A 13,193-nucleotide genomic window follows, 5' to 3' on the forward strand; every position below is an offset into this window, starting at 1 on the left:
CCGTCCCTGGGATTCTCCAGGCAAGAACACTGGAGTGGGTTGCCATTTCCTTCTCCAATGCATGAAAGTGAAAAGTGAAAGTGAAGTCTCTCAGTTGTGTCCGACTCCTAGCGACCCCATGGACTGCAGCCTACCAGGCTCCTCCATCCATGGGATTTTCCAGGCAAGAGTACTGGAGTGGGGTGCCATTTCAGAGATCACTATGCTAATTATAATCCTCATTCTATGTTTCTGAGTTTGGGTTTTTTTTTTTTTAATCTTTCATGTGGTCTCTTCTTCAATGCTTGTAGAAAGTAATTTATTTCTGTATTCGGAAATAGAAAAGTCTGGCTAGATATATACAATTCTGTTTAGTTTTTCTATAAAACCCTGCCCCTTCTCTTGGTCTCCTTTTATCATGAAATAAAAAAGGACTCAAAATTACAAAAAAAAAAAAAAAAAAAAAGGACTACTCCCCAACCTTAGAATGTAGGTTTCTATTAAAATTGGCTTCTAGGTCAGATAAAACTTAATAAACTTGTCTCTTTACAACTCTCGATCTCTCCTCCAGTATCCCACCCTGGTCACAGACACGGTAGAACTGGGAGTCCTAATAACAGATCTCCTTCCTTGCCCAACTAAGGCCATCCAGGTAGAAGGGGGAACTGCCAGCACCTTCTTTCTTTGATCTTCTTTGCTTAATTTTTCATGAATATATCATCTTGCCTACAAGTTTCCCAAAGCTCTCCTTACTTGTATTTTGAAGGCACACCACCTTGTCTATATAAGGCTCTCTGGTTATAATGCATCCCCCTTTGAGGAGTGCTATCCACTCTCTTTCACTACACATTGTTGTCTCTGTTGGCTTTGTCACTTTGGGCTGCCACTACAAATACCATAGACTAGGTGGCTTAAACAAAGCATTTTTCCCCTCAAAGTTCTGAAGGCTGGCAAGTCCAAGATTGAGGTCCTGGCAGGATTCGGTTTCTAGTAAGTTCTCTCTTCCTAGTTTGCAGACAGTCTGCTGTATTGTCACATGACAGGAAGAGAGAGGGGGCAGGGATCGGTCTTTTTTTCAAAAGGTCACAGTCCCACCCTTATGACCTTATTTAACCTTAATGGCCTTACATTGACTTACATTGACTTAACTGACTTACATTGGGACTTAGGCATATGAAATTTGAAGGGGCACAATTCAATCTATAGGAGCTATTTTAAATATTCTACACTCTGCAAGTGACATTCTGTCACCTGCATGAAGGCAAGGATACTACCTTCGTCTTTGGCAGCGTCTTGCAGAGTCCTGACACAGAGTGACAGCAAAGGAAACTCTGACTCCTTGAAGAGACTGGCCGTTTCTAGTTGACTGACTGAATTTTCCTTGGGGGGAATCCTTTACCACTTTAGACCTAAATTTTTCCATCGGAAAAATGAGAGGTTGAATTCTGATCACTAAGATTTGACTGGAACCTTAGAATCTGTAATTTTCCTTGCCTGAGGGAAATCACTTTAGCTTGCTTTGTAGAGATTTTTATGCCCCTCTAAGGACTCAGCAAGGATCTACTAAATGATGTATAAGGGGATGTTCGGGATACCAAAGAAGAATTTAGTAAAAGGTACTTACCAGCTCACTTTCTACATTTTCCTCATTTTTGCCCAAGAAGTTCATAGAGAATGCCAGCTCTCTTTGTTTTGGATGCTGCTATGCTAAAGTAATATAATACTATTAATTTTCATCTATAACTGAGTAATATGAAATTTCGAATCCAGCTATGCTGTTAACTATAGTTGAAAAGTCATTTTTATTCTTCACACATGTTGAGTGTCAGATATATTTCTTTCCAATCGTTTTTCATTTTTTGATGACTATTTTCAATATACAATTCCACTGTGTGTCTTTTTTATCATTAGTTTGGTGCTCTGAGGCATTCCTGACTGTAGAGTTACTTTATTTTACCTGGATGATGGTCTCATATGTTGGTATAACTTCTACTCTGAATGGACTCTGAGTGGGTGAGTTCAAGAAATATAGATTCAATATGACCTTCTTTCTGCAACTTTGGATTCTGCATGAACCTATACCTGACGATCTAAAAATGAAATTCTCCTCCAAATTTGGTTAAATGGCTGTTATTTTTGGAGAAGTAGACCTTGTTCTGTTATCCCCACTCCCATACCCCTCATTATGGTATGATTTTGCTATTGGGGACATAAGTTCCAACTTTCCAAAACTTGTGCAGTACATGGGAAACATATGATAATACTAGTATTATTAATAGAACCTCATTCCCCTCATATGCCATCTTATACAGAGAGGCATTATGATGAACAGAATGACTTCTAAAATGACTTGTAAAATCTATGCTATTCTATGGCTCAAGATAAAACAAAGGAGTACATATGCAGATTTGCACTCTTTCTCTTTAAGGTATCCTATATTTATTCATTCATTATGGATCCCTTCTTGGAAGCACTGATGTTGAAGCTGAAATTCCAATATTTTGGCCACCTGAGGTGAAGAACTGACTCATTGGAAAAGACCCTGATGATGGGAAAGATTGAATGTGGGAGGAGAGAGGGACGACAGAGGATGAGACAGTTGGATGGCATCACTGATGCCATGAGTTTGAGTATGCTCCAGGAGTTGGTGATGGACAGGGAAGCCTGGCGTGCCACAGTCCATGGGTCACAAAGAGTCAGACGTGACTGGGCGACTAAACCGAACTGAACTGATGGATCCTTTTATGCATCTTTATTTTTTTTCAGTAACTGCTCAATATTTGATTTGAAATTATTCTCCTTTCTTTTCCCTAATTCAAAAATCTGTGATTTGTACATGGATGGCTTTTTAGAGGGCATTTCTTTGGCTATCTTAATTATCTGTATATAAATTGTTTCAAGATGAACATTCTGGATCATGCCCTAACAGGAAAGGTTTTTTTTTCTTCTTACCAATAGGAAATATAAAGTCTATGTACATTTGGGTTTATAATGCAGATTTTCTGATATACTATTACAGTTCAACAGCAGTTACATAGGTATGGAATAAGAGGACTATATTAGGAAGAATCCAGATGCTATGTAAGAACAGAATGAAGGATATAAATAAAACAGAATTAGGGCTTCATGGCACCCCACTCCAGTACTCTTGCCTGGAAAATCCTATGGATGGAGGAGCCTGGTAGGCTGTAGTCCATGGGGTCGCACAGAGTCAGACACGACTGAAGCGACTTAGCAGTAGCAGCAGCAGTGGTAAAGAATCTGCCTGCCAATGCAGGAGACATGGATTCTATCCCTGGTCCAGAGAGACTTCACATGCTGTGGAACAACTAAGCCCATGCAGCATAACTACTGAGCCTGTGCTCCAGAGCCCAGGAGCTGCAACTCATGAGCCCACATGCCACAACTACTGAAGCCTGGGTGCCCCAGAGCCCGTGCCGTACAATAAGAGAAGCCCCCACAATGAGAAGCCCGTGCACGAGTAACCCCCACTTGCTGCAACTAGAGGAAAGCCCAAGCAACAACGAAGGCCTGGCATAGCCACAACTAACTAACTAACTAAATAAAAAGTAAAGACAAAACCCAGAATTAGCAATAGAATGAGTTTTCCATGTACACCATAAGTGAACAACAGTGGAACCCAAGAAGATTCCTGTTACTCAGGTGTGCGGTGCTTCTTTGGGTTGAAGCATTCTGTTGTACAGGTTTCATCATCATCACAGTCTTCAGCTCCTCTCATAACACCTACATACAGCTGAGTACTGCCCTGGGCCTCTCAGCATCTGCCACGCATGCATCACTGATCAGAGCCAGGCTTTCATTGCCTTTCAGTTCCTACTCCTCAGTTCAGCTTGGGAAGGGAGGCACTGTGCACAGAGGCAGCGAGTAAACAGTGTTTGGAGGAAATGCTGGATCAAAAGTCCTGTCATCCTTTGTCTTCACAGAGTATGAATGACAAGGGCAGGCTCACCCAGGGGTTACCTGAATTTCCCAGTCCATGAGTAAGCTGGCATGCACTCCCAGAGATGAACTGTGCTTCTTTTGCAGAGCCTGCACCCATCACTCTGTGCTGTCAGCGATGACACCAATTAGTGTCACTTTTAATGGTGGCTCTTGAGACCCAAAGGAGACCAGTATTTTGGCTACTGAAATATGTCTGATTTTCTATTCAAATGTTAAGAAAAACAGACATTCTTATTGAGTTTGCTGATGTGGATGGAGACTGAGTGAGTCACTTGACTACCATAAACAATATTATGGTCAGTAGGTGCCCAATTTGCTACTGGAGATCAGTGGAGAAATAACTCCAGAAAGAATGAAGGGATGGAGCCAAAGCAAAAAGAATACCCAGCTGTGGATGTGACTGGTGATAGAAGCAAGGTCCGATGCTGTAAAGAGCAATATTGCATAGGAACCTAGAATGTCAGGTCCATGAATCAAGGCAAATTGGAAGTGGTCAAACAAGAGATGGCAAGAGTGAATGTCAACATATTTTTGTTTATTTTGTCCATACATGGTTAATACTTTATTTTTTTGGGAGGGGTAGTTTTATAGGCTTGTAGACTTCTATGGTCTGTATCTGCATATGAGCTAAAGTGCATTCTCTCACTTTTTGGTGCAAATGATGGCACTCATTTGGAATACGTTTCCAGGAGTGGTACTGGATTATGCTGAGCAGTTAACTCATTTTAGACCGATCATTTTCCATATTATCTGGACAGAATCTATATGAAACCTGTAACCACTGGAAAAGAGGCTTTATATTTCTGTGCCTCCTTAGAAAGCTATTCTAAATTACAGTTAGCTGATGTGTTCTTAATATGGCCTGATTCTCTTTGGTAAGGAGGTCCTTGGCCTGCACGTGTTTTTTTTTCATGTTTCCTTTCCTTTAATTATCCTTCTGTTTAAGGAAGGAACTGAGCTGACCATGTGGAAAAAAATAGAGAGCGTTATCTCTATCCAGCACAAATCTCACATCAAGGTTGATAATCCAGGAACACAGAAATGGTTACAATTATAGCCTAACACAGAAAAACACTTTTTAAAGCAGAGATTCAATATTGGGGATGAGAACTAGTTCAAGCCATGAAGGAAGTTTACCCTTGCAAGTCAAGTTGATATAGAAAACTGACTAGGCATTAAAAAATCCATGAGTTTTTCTTTGAGCATAAAAAATAATGTAAATTGTTATTTTCGGGGGGAAGGGGAGCTACCGCTTTTTTATCTGCCAAATTTGGGGTGGTGATTATCACACATTTCTGTCTCTTTATAGTAATATTATATAAAATTGACAACATGGTCTGCTCTTTAATTATAGAAACAGAATAGATAATTGTGTAAAGACTTAAAAAGGAGTCAGATAACATTTCCATTTTATCATATGATGTATTATTCTCCCTTTCCACAGGTTTTGGCAGATTCTAGAAGGGCTTGTTGTGTTGTCTTGGCATGACAGGCTTCCCCTGTTTTACTGCTGTCATTGGTGAGCGTGACATGCTTCTCATGAATTCTGACTTCTGCAGAGGAGTGTAATTTGGGTCTTAGGATGGAATTTCAAGTTTTGAACTAAAAAGCTTTAAGAAAAACATCTTACCATAGTTTTCTTTAAATATAAAAATGAGGTTAAGTATTTATCTGTACTTTGAAGCAAATACCAAAGCCTATGTTGAGGAACTGTTCATGGGGTTCTCAAGGCAAGAATACTGAAGTGGTTTGCCATTCCCTTCTCCAGTGGACCACATTCTGTCAGATCTCTCCACCATGACCCGCCCATATTGGGTTGCCCCACGGGCATGGCTTAGTTTCATTGAGTTAGACAAGGCTGTGGTCCTAGTGTGATTAGATTGACTAGTTTTCTATGATTATGGTTTCAGTGTGTCTGCCCTCTGATGCCCTCTTGCAACACCTACTATCTTACTTGGGTTTCTCTTACCTTGGACGAGGGGTATCTCTTCACAGCTACTCCAGCAAAGCGCAGCCACTGCTCCTTACCTTGGACGAGGGGTATCTCCTCACCGCTGCCCTTCCTGACCTTCAACGTGGGATAACTCCTTTAGGCCCTCCTGCGCCCACGCAGCCACAGCTCCACGCAGCCACAGCTCCTTGGACGTGGGGTTGCTCCTCCCGGCCGCGGCCCCTGGCCTCGGGCGTGGGGGCGTGGGGTAGCTCCTCCTGGCTGCAGCCCCTGACCTCGGACACTGGGTAGCTCCTCCCGGCCGTTCCTGCGCTGTTGCAGTCTGGCACTCTTGGCCACTGCCCCTGACCTCAGACATGGGGTAACTCCTCTTGCCCACCGCCCTTCGGGCATGGGGTCCTCCTGGCTTCTGCCCCTGACCTCAGACGTGGGGTAGCTCCTCTCAGCTGTGCGCTGGTCGTCGCAGCTGCCTGCATTTAGTCATGGTGGAGAGATCTGACAGAATGTGATCCACTGGAAAAGGGAACGCCAAACCACTTCAGTATTCTTGCCTTGAGAACCCCATGAACAGTATGAAAAGGCAAAATGATAGGATACTGAAAGAGGAACTCCCCAGGTCAGTAGGTGCCCAATTTGCTACTGGAGATCAGTGGAGAAATAACTCCAGAAAGAATGAAGGGATGGAGCCAAAGCAAAAAGAATACCCAGCTGTGGATGTGACTGGTGATAGAAGCAAGGTCCGATGCTGTAAAGAGCAATATTGCATAGGAACCTAGAATGTCAGGTCCATGAATCAAGGCAAATTGGAAGTGGTCAAACAAGAGATGGCAAGAGTGAATGTCGACATTCTAGGAATCAGCGAACGGAAATGGGTGAATTTAACTCAGATGACCATTATATCTACTACTGCAGGCAGGAATCCCTCAGAAGAAATGGACTAGCCATCATGGTCAACAGAAGAGTCCGAAATGCAGTACTTGGATGCAATCTCAAAAAATGACAGAATGATCTCTGTTCATTTCCAGGGCAAACCATTCAAGTCTATGCCCCAATCAGTAATGCTGAAGAAGCTGAAGTTGAATGGTTCTATGAAGACCTATAAGACCTTTTAGAATTAATACCCAAAAAAGATGTCCTTTTCATTATAGGGGACTGGAATGCAAAAGGAGGAAGTCAAGAAACACCTGAAGTAACAGGCAAATTTGGCCTTGGAATATGGAATGAAGCAGGGCAAAGACTAATAGAGTTTTGCCAAGAAAATGCACTGGTCATAACAAACACCCTCTTCCAACAACACAAGAGAAGACTCTACACATGGGCATCACCAGATGGTCAACACCGAAATCAGATTGATTATATTCTTTGCCGTCAAAGATGGAGAAGCTCTATACAGTCAGCAAAAACAAGACCAGGAGCTGACTGTGGCTCAGATCATGAACTCCTTATTGCCAAATTCAGACTTAAATTGAAGAAAGTAGGGAAAACCACTAGACCATTCAGGTATGACCTAAATCAAATCCCTTATGTTTATAGAGTGGAAGTGAGAAATAGATTTAAGGGACTAGATCTGATAGATAGAGTGCCTGATGAACTATGGAATGAGGTTCGTGATATTGTACAGGAGACAGGGATCAAGACCATCCCCATGGAAAAGAAATGCAAAAAAGCAAAATGGCTGTCTGGGGAGGCCTTACAAATAGCTGTGAAAAGAAGAGAAGCGAAAAGCAAAGGAGAAAAGGAAAGACATAAGCATCTGAATGCAGAGTTCCAAAGAACAGCAAGAAGAGATAAGAAAGCCTTCTTCAGCGATCAATGCAAAGAAATAGAGGAAAACAACAGAATGGGAAAGACTAGAGATCTTTTCAAGAAAATTAGAGATACCAAGGGAACATTTCATGCAAAGATGGGCACAATAAAGGACAGAAATGGTATGGACCCAAGAGAAGCAGAAGATATTAAGAAGAGGTGGCAAGAATATACAGAACTATACAAAAAAGATCTTCAAGACCCAGATAATCCCAAAGGTGTGATCACTCACCTAGAGCCAGACATCCTGGAATGTGAAGTCAAGTGGGCCTTAGAAAGCATCACTACGAACAAAGCTAGTGGAGGTGATAGAATTCCAGTTGAGCTCTTTCAAATCCTGAAAGATGATGCTGTGAAAGTGCTGCACTCAATATGCCAGCAAATTTGGAAAACTCAGCAATGGCCACAGGACTGGAAAAGGTCAGTTTTCATTCCAATCCCAAAGAAAGGCAATGCCAAAGAATGTTCAAACTACTGCACAATTGCACTCATCTCACACGCTAGTAAAGTAATGCTCAAAATTCTCCAAGCCAGGCTTCAGCAATATGTGAACCATGAACTTCCTGATGTTCAAGCTGGTTTTAGAAAAGGCAGAGGAACCAGAGATCAAATTGCCAGTATCTGCTGGATCATGGAAAAAGCAAGAGAGTTCCAGAAAAGCATCTATTTCTGCTTTATTGACTATGCCAAAGCCTTTGACTGTATGGATCACAATAAACTGTGGAAAATTCTGAAAGAGATGGGAATACAAGACCACCTGATTTGCCTCTTGAGAAATTTGTATGCAGGTCAGGAAGCAACAGTTAGAACTGGACATGGAACAACAGACTGGTTCCAAATAGGAAAAGGAGTACGTCAAGGCTGTATATTGTCACCCTGTTTATTTAACTTATATGCAGAGTACATCATGAGAAATGCTGGACTGGAAGAACACAAGCTGGAATCAAGATTTTCGGGAGAAATATCAGTAACCTCAGATATGCAGATGACACCACCCTTATGGCAGAAAGTGAAGAGGAACTAAAAAGCCTCTTGATGAAAGTGAAAGAGGAGAGTGAAAAAGTTGGCTTAAAGCTCAACATTCAGAAAATGAAGATCATGGCATCTGGTCCCACCACTTCATGGGAAATAAATGGGGAAACAGTGGAAACAGTGTCAGACTTTATTTTTCTGGGCTCCAAAATCACTACAGATGGTGACTGCAGCCATGAAATTAAAAGACGCTTACTCCTTGGAAGGAAAGTTATGACCAGCCTAGATAGCATGTTCAAAAGCAGAGGCATTACTTTGCCAAGAAAGGTCCGTGTAGTTAAGGCTATGGTTTTTCCTGTGGTCATGTATGGATGAGAGAGTTGGACTGTGAAGAAAGCTGAGCGCCAAGAATTGATGCCTTTGAACTGTGGTGTTGAGAAGACTCTTGAGAGTCCTTTGGACTGCAAGGAGATCCAACCAGTCCATTCTGAAGGAGATCAGCCCTGGGATTTCTTTGGAGGGAATGATGCTAAAGCTGAAACTCCAGTACTTTGGCCACCTCATGCGAAGAGTTGACTCATTGGAAAAGACTGTGATGCTGGGAGGGATTGGGGGCAGGAGGAGAAGGGGACGACAGAGGATGAGATGGCTGGATGGCATCACTGACTCGACGGACGTGAGTCTGAGTGAACTCCGGGAGTTGGTGATGGACAGGGAGGCCTGGCGTGCTGCGATTCATGGGGTCGCAAAGAGTCGGACACGACTGAGCGACTGAACTGAACTGAACTGATGTTGAGGAACCACATAACATTACAGGAAAAAAATGGAAAGAACATAGTAAATGCTCATTTTCATGTTAACTTAAACATGAGATGCTTTTGTATGTTTGTTTTATATGTATACTTTTATAAGTTTTTACATTTGAATAAAACATATATAGGCATATAATATTCACAGCCAAGCTTTAAATAACTATATAATTCTGCTAATAGTACCATTTAGATCTCATAGGAATTAACTCATAAAGGACCACTTTTTAAGTCACATAGGCATTAACATTTCCCTGGAGAAGGAAATGGCAACCCACTCCAGTATTTTTGCTTGGGAAATCCCATAGATACAGGAGGCTGGCAGGCCTTCTTGGGGTCACAAAGAGTCGGACACTTCTGAAGCAACTTAGCACTGACATCTATTGATAACTAATGGGACTCATATATATATACACATCCAGGAGAGATGAAGGAGGGTTTGCCAAAGGCAGGGCAGGAAGGAGTGAGAATGATAATGAAGAGGAGAGTTTGGTATCAACTTCTCCTTCCAGGGACTAAAACTGTGAGCGCCTAAAGAGGGGCTGAAGAAGCAGCTGAGATAACTTTGATTTTATGAAGTTCTGGGTACAGGCAGAATTTTCAGATATTGGTACTAAAGAGTGACATGGTACCGAGGGGAGAAGACCACTAATATTCTTATACTTTGAGGAGCTGAAGCAGATACTATCCCGAGCATCTGAGAGGCTTTGTGGGCAGCACACCGGGCCGGACCTTGGCATGTACTTGCTGCTGCCCGCTTTGACCCCCGTGTGCTGGCGACCTGGACCAGAGCACCGGAGTTGGCGGGGCAACGTGCTGACCAGCGTCCGCCTCTACGACCCAAGGACTCCCAATGCAGGTGGCAAAGCAGCCACCTGGGTACTTAGCCAGTGGCAGACTGCTCATGTGGACGCCTGGACCAAGGGCCTCGAGGGCAATAGCAAGAGCTCAGCTGACCAGGCCGAAGAGCCCTAATTGTCTGTAAGTCGGGCCTCCAATAGCCCTAACTGGGAAGGCCAGTGAGAATGGGTGCGAGGCGGAGGTCACAGGTGGAAGGATTACAACAGGCCCAGGCCCAAGGCCCCTGTGGTCCCTGCGCCGCCACAGGCGACTCGCCACCAGAGGGCGCCCCCGCCAGCCCCGGGTTAGCCACGTACCCATGCTCGCTCTTTCCTGAAACTGGCCCCCAAGACCCTCTCCGGTTCTGGAAGCCGGTTTGCTGGAAACGGTTCGGCCCGCGAGGGTGAGCCAGACTCTGGGTCCCTGAAATATGTTTTTAAAGGTTTTGTCCCCACGATCTCCCCCTTTCGCCAGTCATGTTAAGCCGGAATCGAGCGTCTCCCTGCACCCCATCTTCCCAGTGCAATATTTAAGGGCCTCATGCAGAATTGGAAACTTGGGGGAAGGAGTTCGGGTTTTTTTTTTTTTTCTTTCTTTTCTTTCTCTCTCTCTCCTTGTCCCTCCTCCCCTCTCTTTTTTAAAGTAATACTTTCTTTGAAACATATAAATTGTTTATAACCATCACCAGAAGCAAGGGCGGACTGAGCAGCCTCCAAAGGGTCAGTGCACCATGATCAGGTTGTCTCTGTGTCTTTTTCATTTTGTTTTAAAAACCATAATTAGTGAGATTTTTCTTCAGCCGCCAGTGTCAGCCTTGAAGCAGAGGGCTGCAGCCCTTAGTGCTTGTAAAATAAGGAAGAATACTCAGTGTGCTGTGGTTGGGTGTTTCCCGCTTCCTTTGAGAATCTTCTTTTGTAAAAGCAAAACTCAATACTTTTTTAAAACAGAAATTTGTGGTGAAGCTGGAACCCTTCACTTGGAATATTCAGCCTAAGAACCCCATGGGACTATGAATTCACCCCAAATTTTAATTTGCCATCCAGCCAAGGTTTTAAAGAAAAACTGTTCCCTAATGAAGATTGTAATGAAAATGTAAGTACTATTTTGGAGTCGAAAATTGATGATGCAGATATCTATATAATGTACTGTATTTTTACAGTGATAGTCACTGAATGACTCTGTTCCACCCTCTTTCTGTACTCCACGTCTGTCTTCCAGACATGTCACCTGCTCTTTCTCTTGTGGTCTTTTATTTATTTATTTGGTCTTAGCTGCAGCACTCAGGATCTTTGTTGAGGCGCGTGGGTTTCTCTCTAGTTGCGGAGCCCTAGGCTCCAGAGTGTGCGGGCTTAGTTGCCCTGCGGCATGGCAGATCTTAGTTCCCAGACCAGGGATCTAACCCATGTCCCCCGCATTGGAAGGTGGATTCTTAACAGGGAAGTCCCCCTCTCCTGTGATCTCTTATTCCAATAGTTGTATTACTGCCATCAAAGGATGCCATTACTTAAGAAAAAGAAATATTATATATACATATATTAATGATTTAAAATTACATAGATGTCCAAGTAGAAATGTAAAGTTATAGTAAAAATTTATAGTAACTGACAAAAATAAGGAGAGGCTAGAAAAATAGTCTTAATAAGCTGTCTTTATATTTTATACCAGAGAGATTTGACAGATCAAGAGATTTTAATGTAAGCATAGTTTTAAATATTAAAGAACTAACTACTAGAAGAGCTGAAACAAAAAAGTTAAAAGTGATCACCTTTTGAAAGCCAGAGTTCAGATTGGAAAAGGTGGATTGGGGAATTCTACTTTCCATTTAAAACACCTATTATAGAATTTTATTTTTATTAACAAGTGCATATATTACTTTGTTATATGTTTAGAAAATAAAATATCCAGAATCTAGAATATGCTTAATAAATATTCCTTTCCACATCTGTGTTCTTTATATAAGTCTCTGAGCAAACATTTCTTCAAGTCAGTCCTTAGAGTTACTCCCTTGACTTCTGAGTTTTAGTTCTGTGACTCTCAAATTTTCATGTGCATTTAATCTCCTGAGGGATCTTATTGAAATGCAGATTCTGATTCAGTGGAGCTGAGGTGGGGCCTAACATTTTTTGCATTTCTAACAAGCTCCCAGGTGACAGATGCTCCTGATCTGTGAATCACATTTTGAATAGAGAGAATCTCCTGGTTATCTCCCTCCACCATCCACAAGTTGTATTTTCCTGCTTCTTTGCACGTATAGTGACTTTTGATTGGATACAGATATGATGAATGTTACCTTGTTGCATGCTGAATATTGTTACTTGTTTATTAATATGAATATTCTTGAATTTTGTTCTGGGATGCAGCTAAGTAACTTGGAAGCAGTTTGATTCTTTTGAGGTGTCTGGTGGATCCAGAGCAGTCTTTATTTAGTCTGGGGATAATTTTATTCCACTTCCGTGGTATCTCAGCTGGTAAAGAATCCACCTGCAATACAGGAGACCTGGGTTCAATCCCTTGGTTGGTAAGGGAGAAGGGAAGAGCTACCCACTCCAGTATTCTGGCCTGGAGAATTCCATGGACTGTACAGTCCATGGGGTCATAAAGAGTTGGACACGACTGAGAGACTTAAAAAAAGAAAAAAGAACTGAGACAATACTTTTTTATGTTCTCCATCACTTAGGGGGTTTTCACTCCGGCTGTTGGGAGCACAAATTATTCCTTGCCCTTTGTAAGCCCCAGGGGGGCTTCTTTTCTCTGCCTTTGGTGATTTCTTCATACACGTGCACTGATCAGTACTCAGTTGATGACTGAAGGAGAATTCTCTCCAGTCTCTGGAGTTCTTTCTCTGTGCCATTTCCTTCTGTCCTTTCCTCTGC

This window comes from Bos mutus, chromosome 4, assembly GCF_027580195.1.
Source record: "Bos mutus isolate GX-2022 chromosome 4, NWIPB_WYAK_1.1, whole genome shotgun sequence".
NCBI lineage: Eukaryota > Metazoa > Chordata > Mammalia > Artiodactyla > Bovidae > Bos > Bos mutus.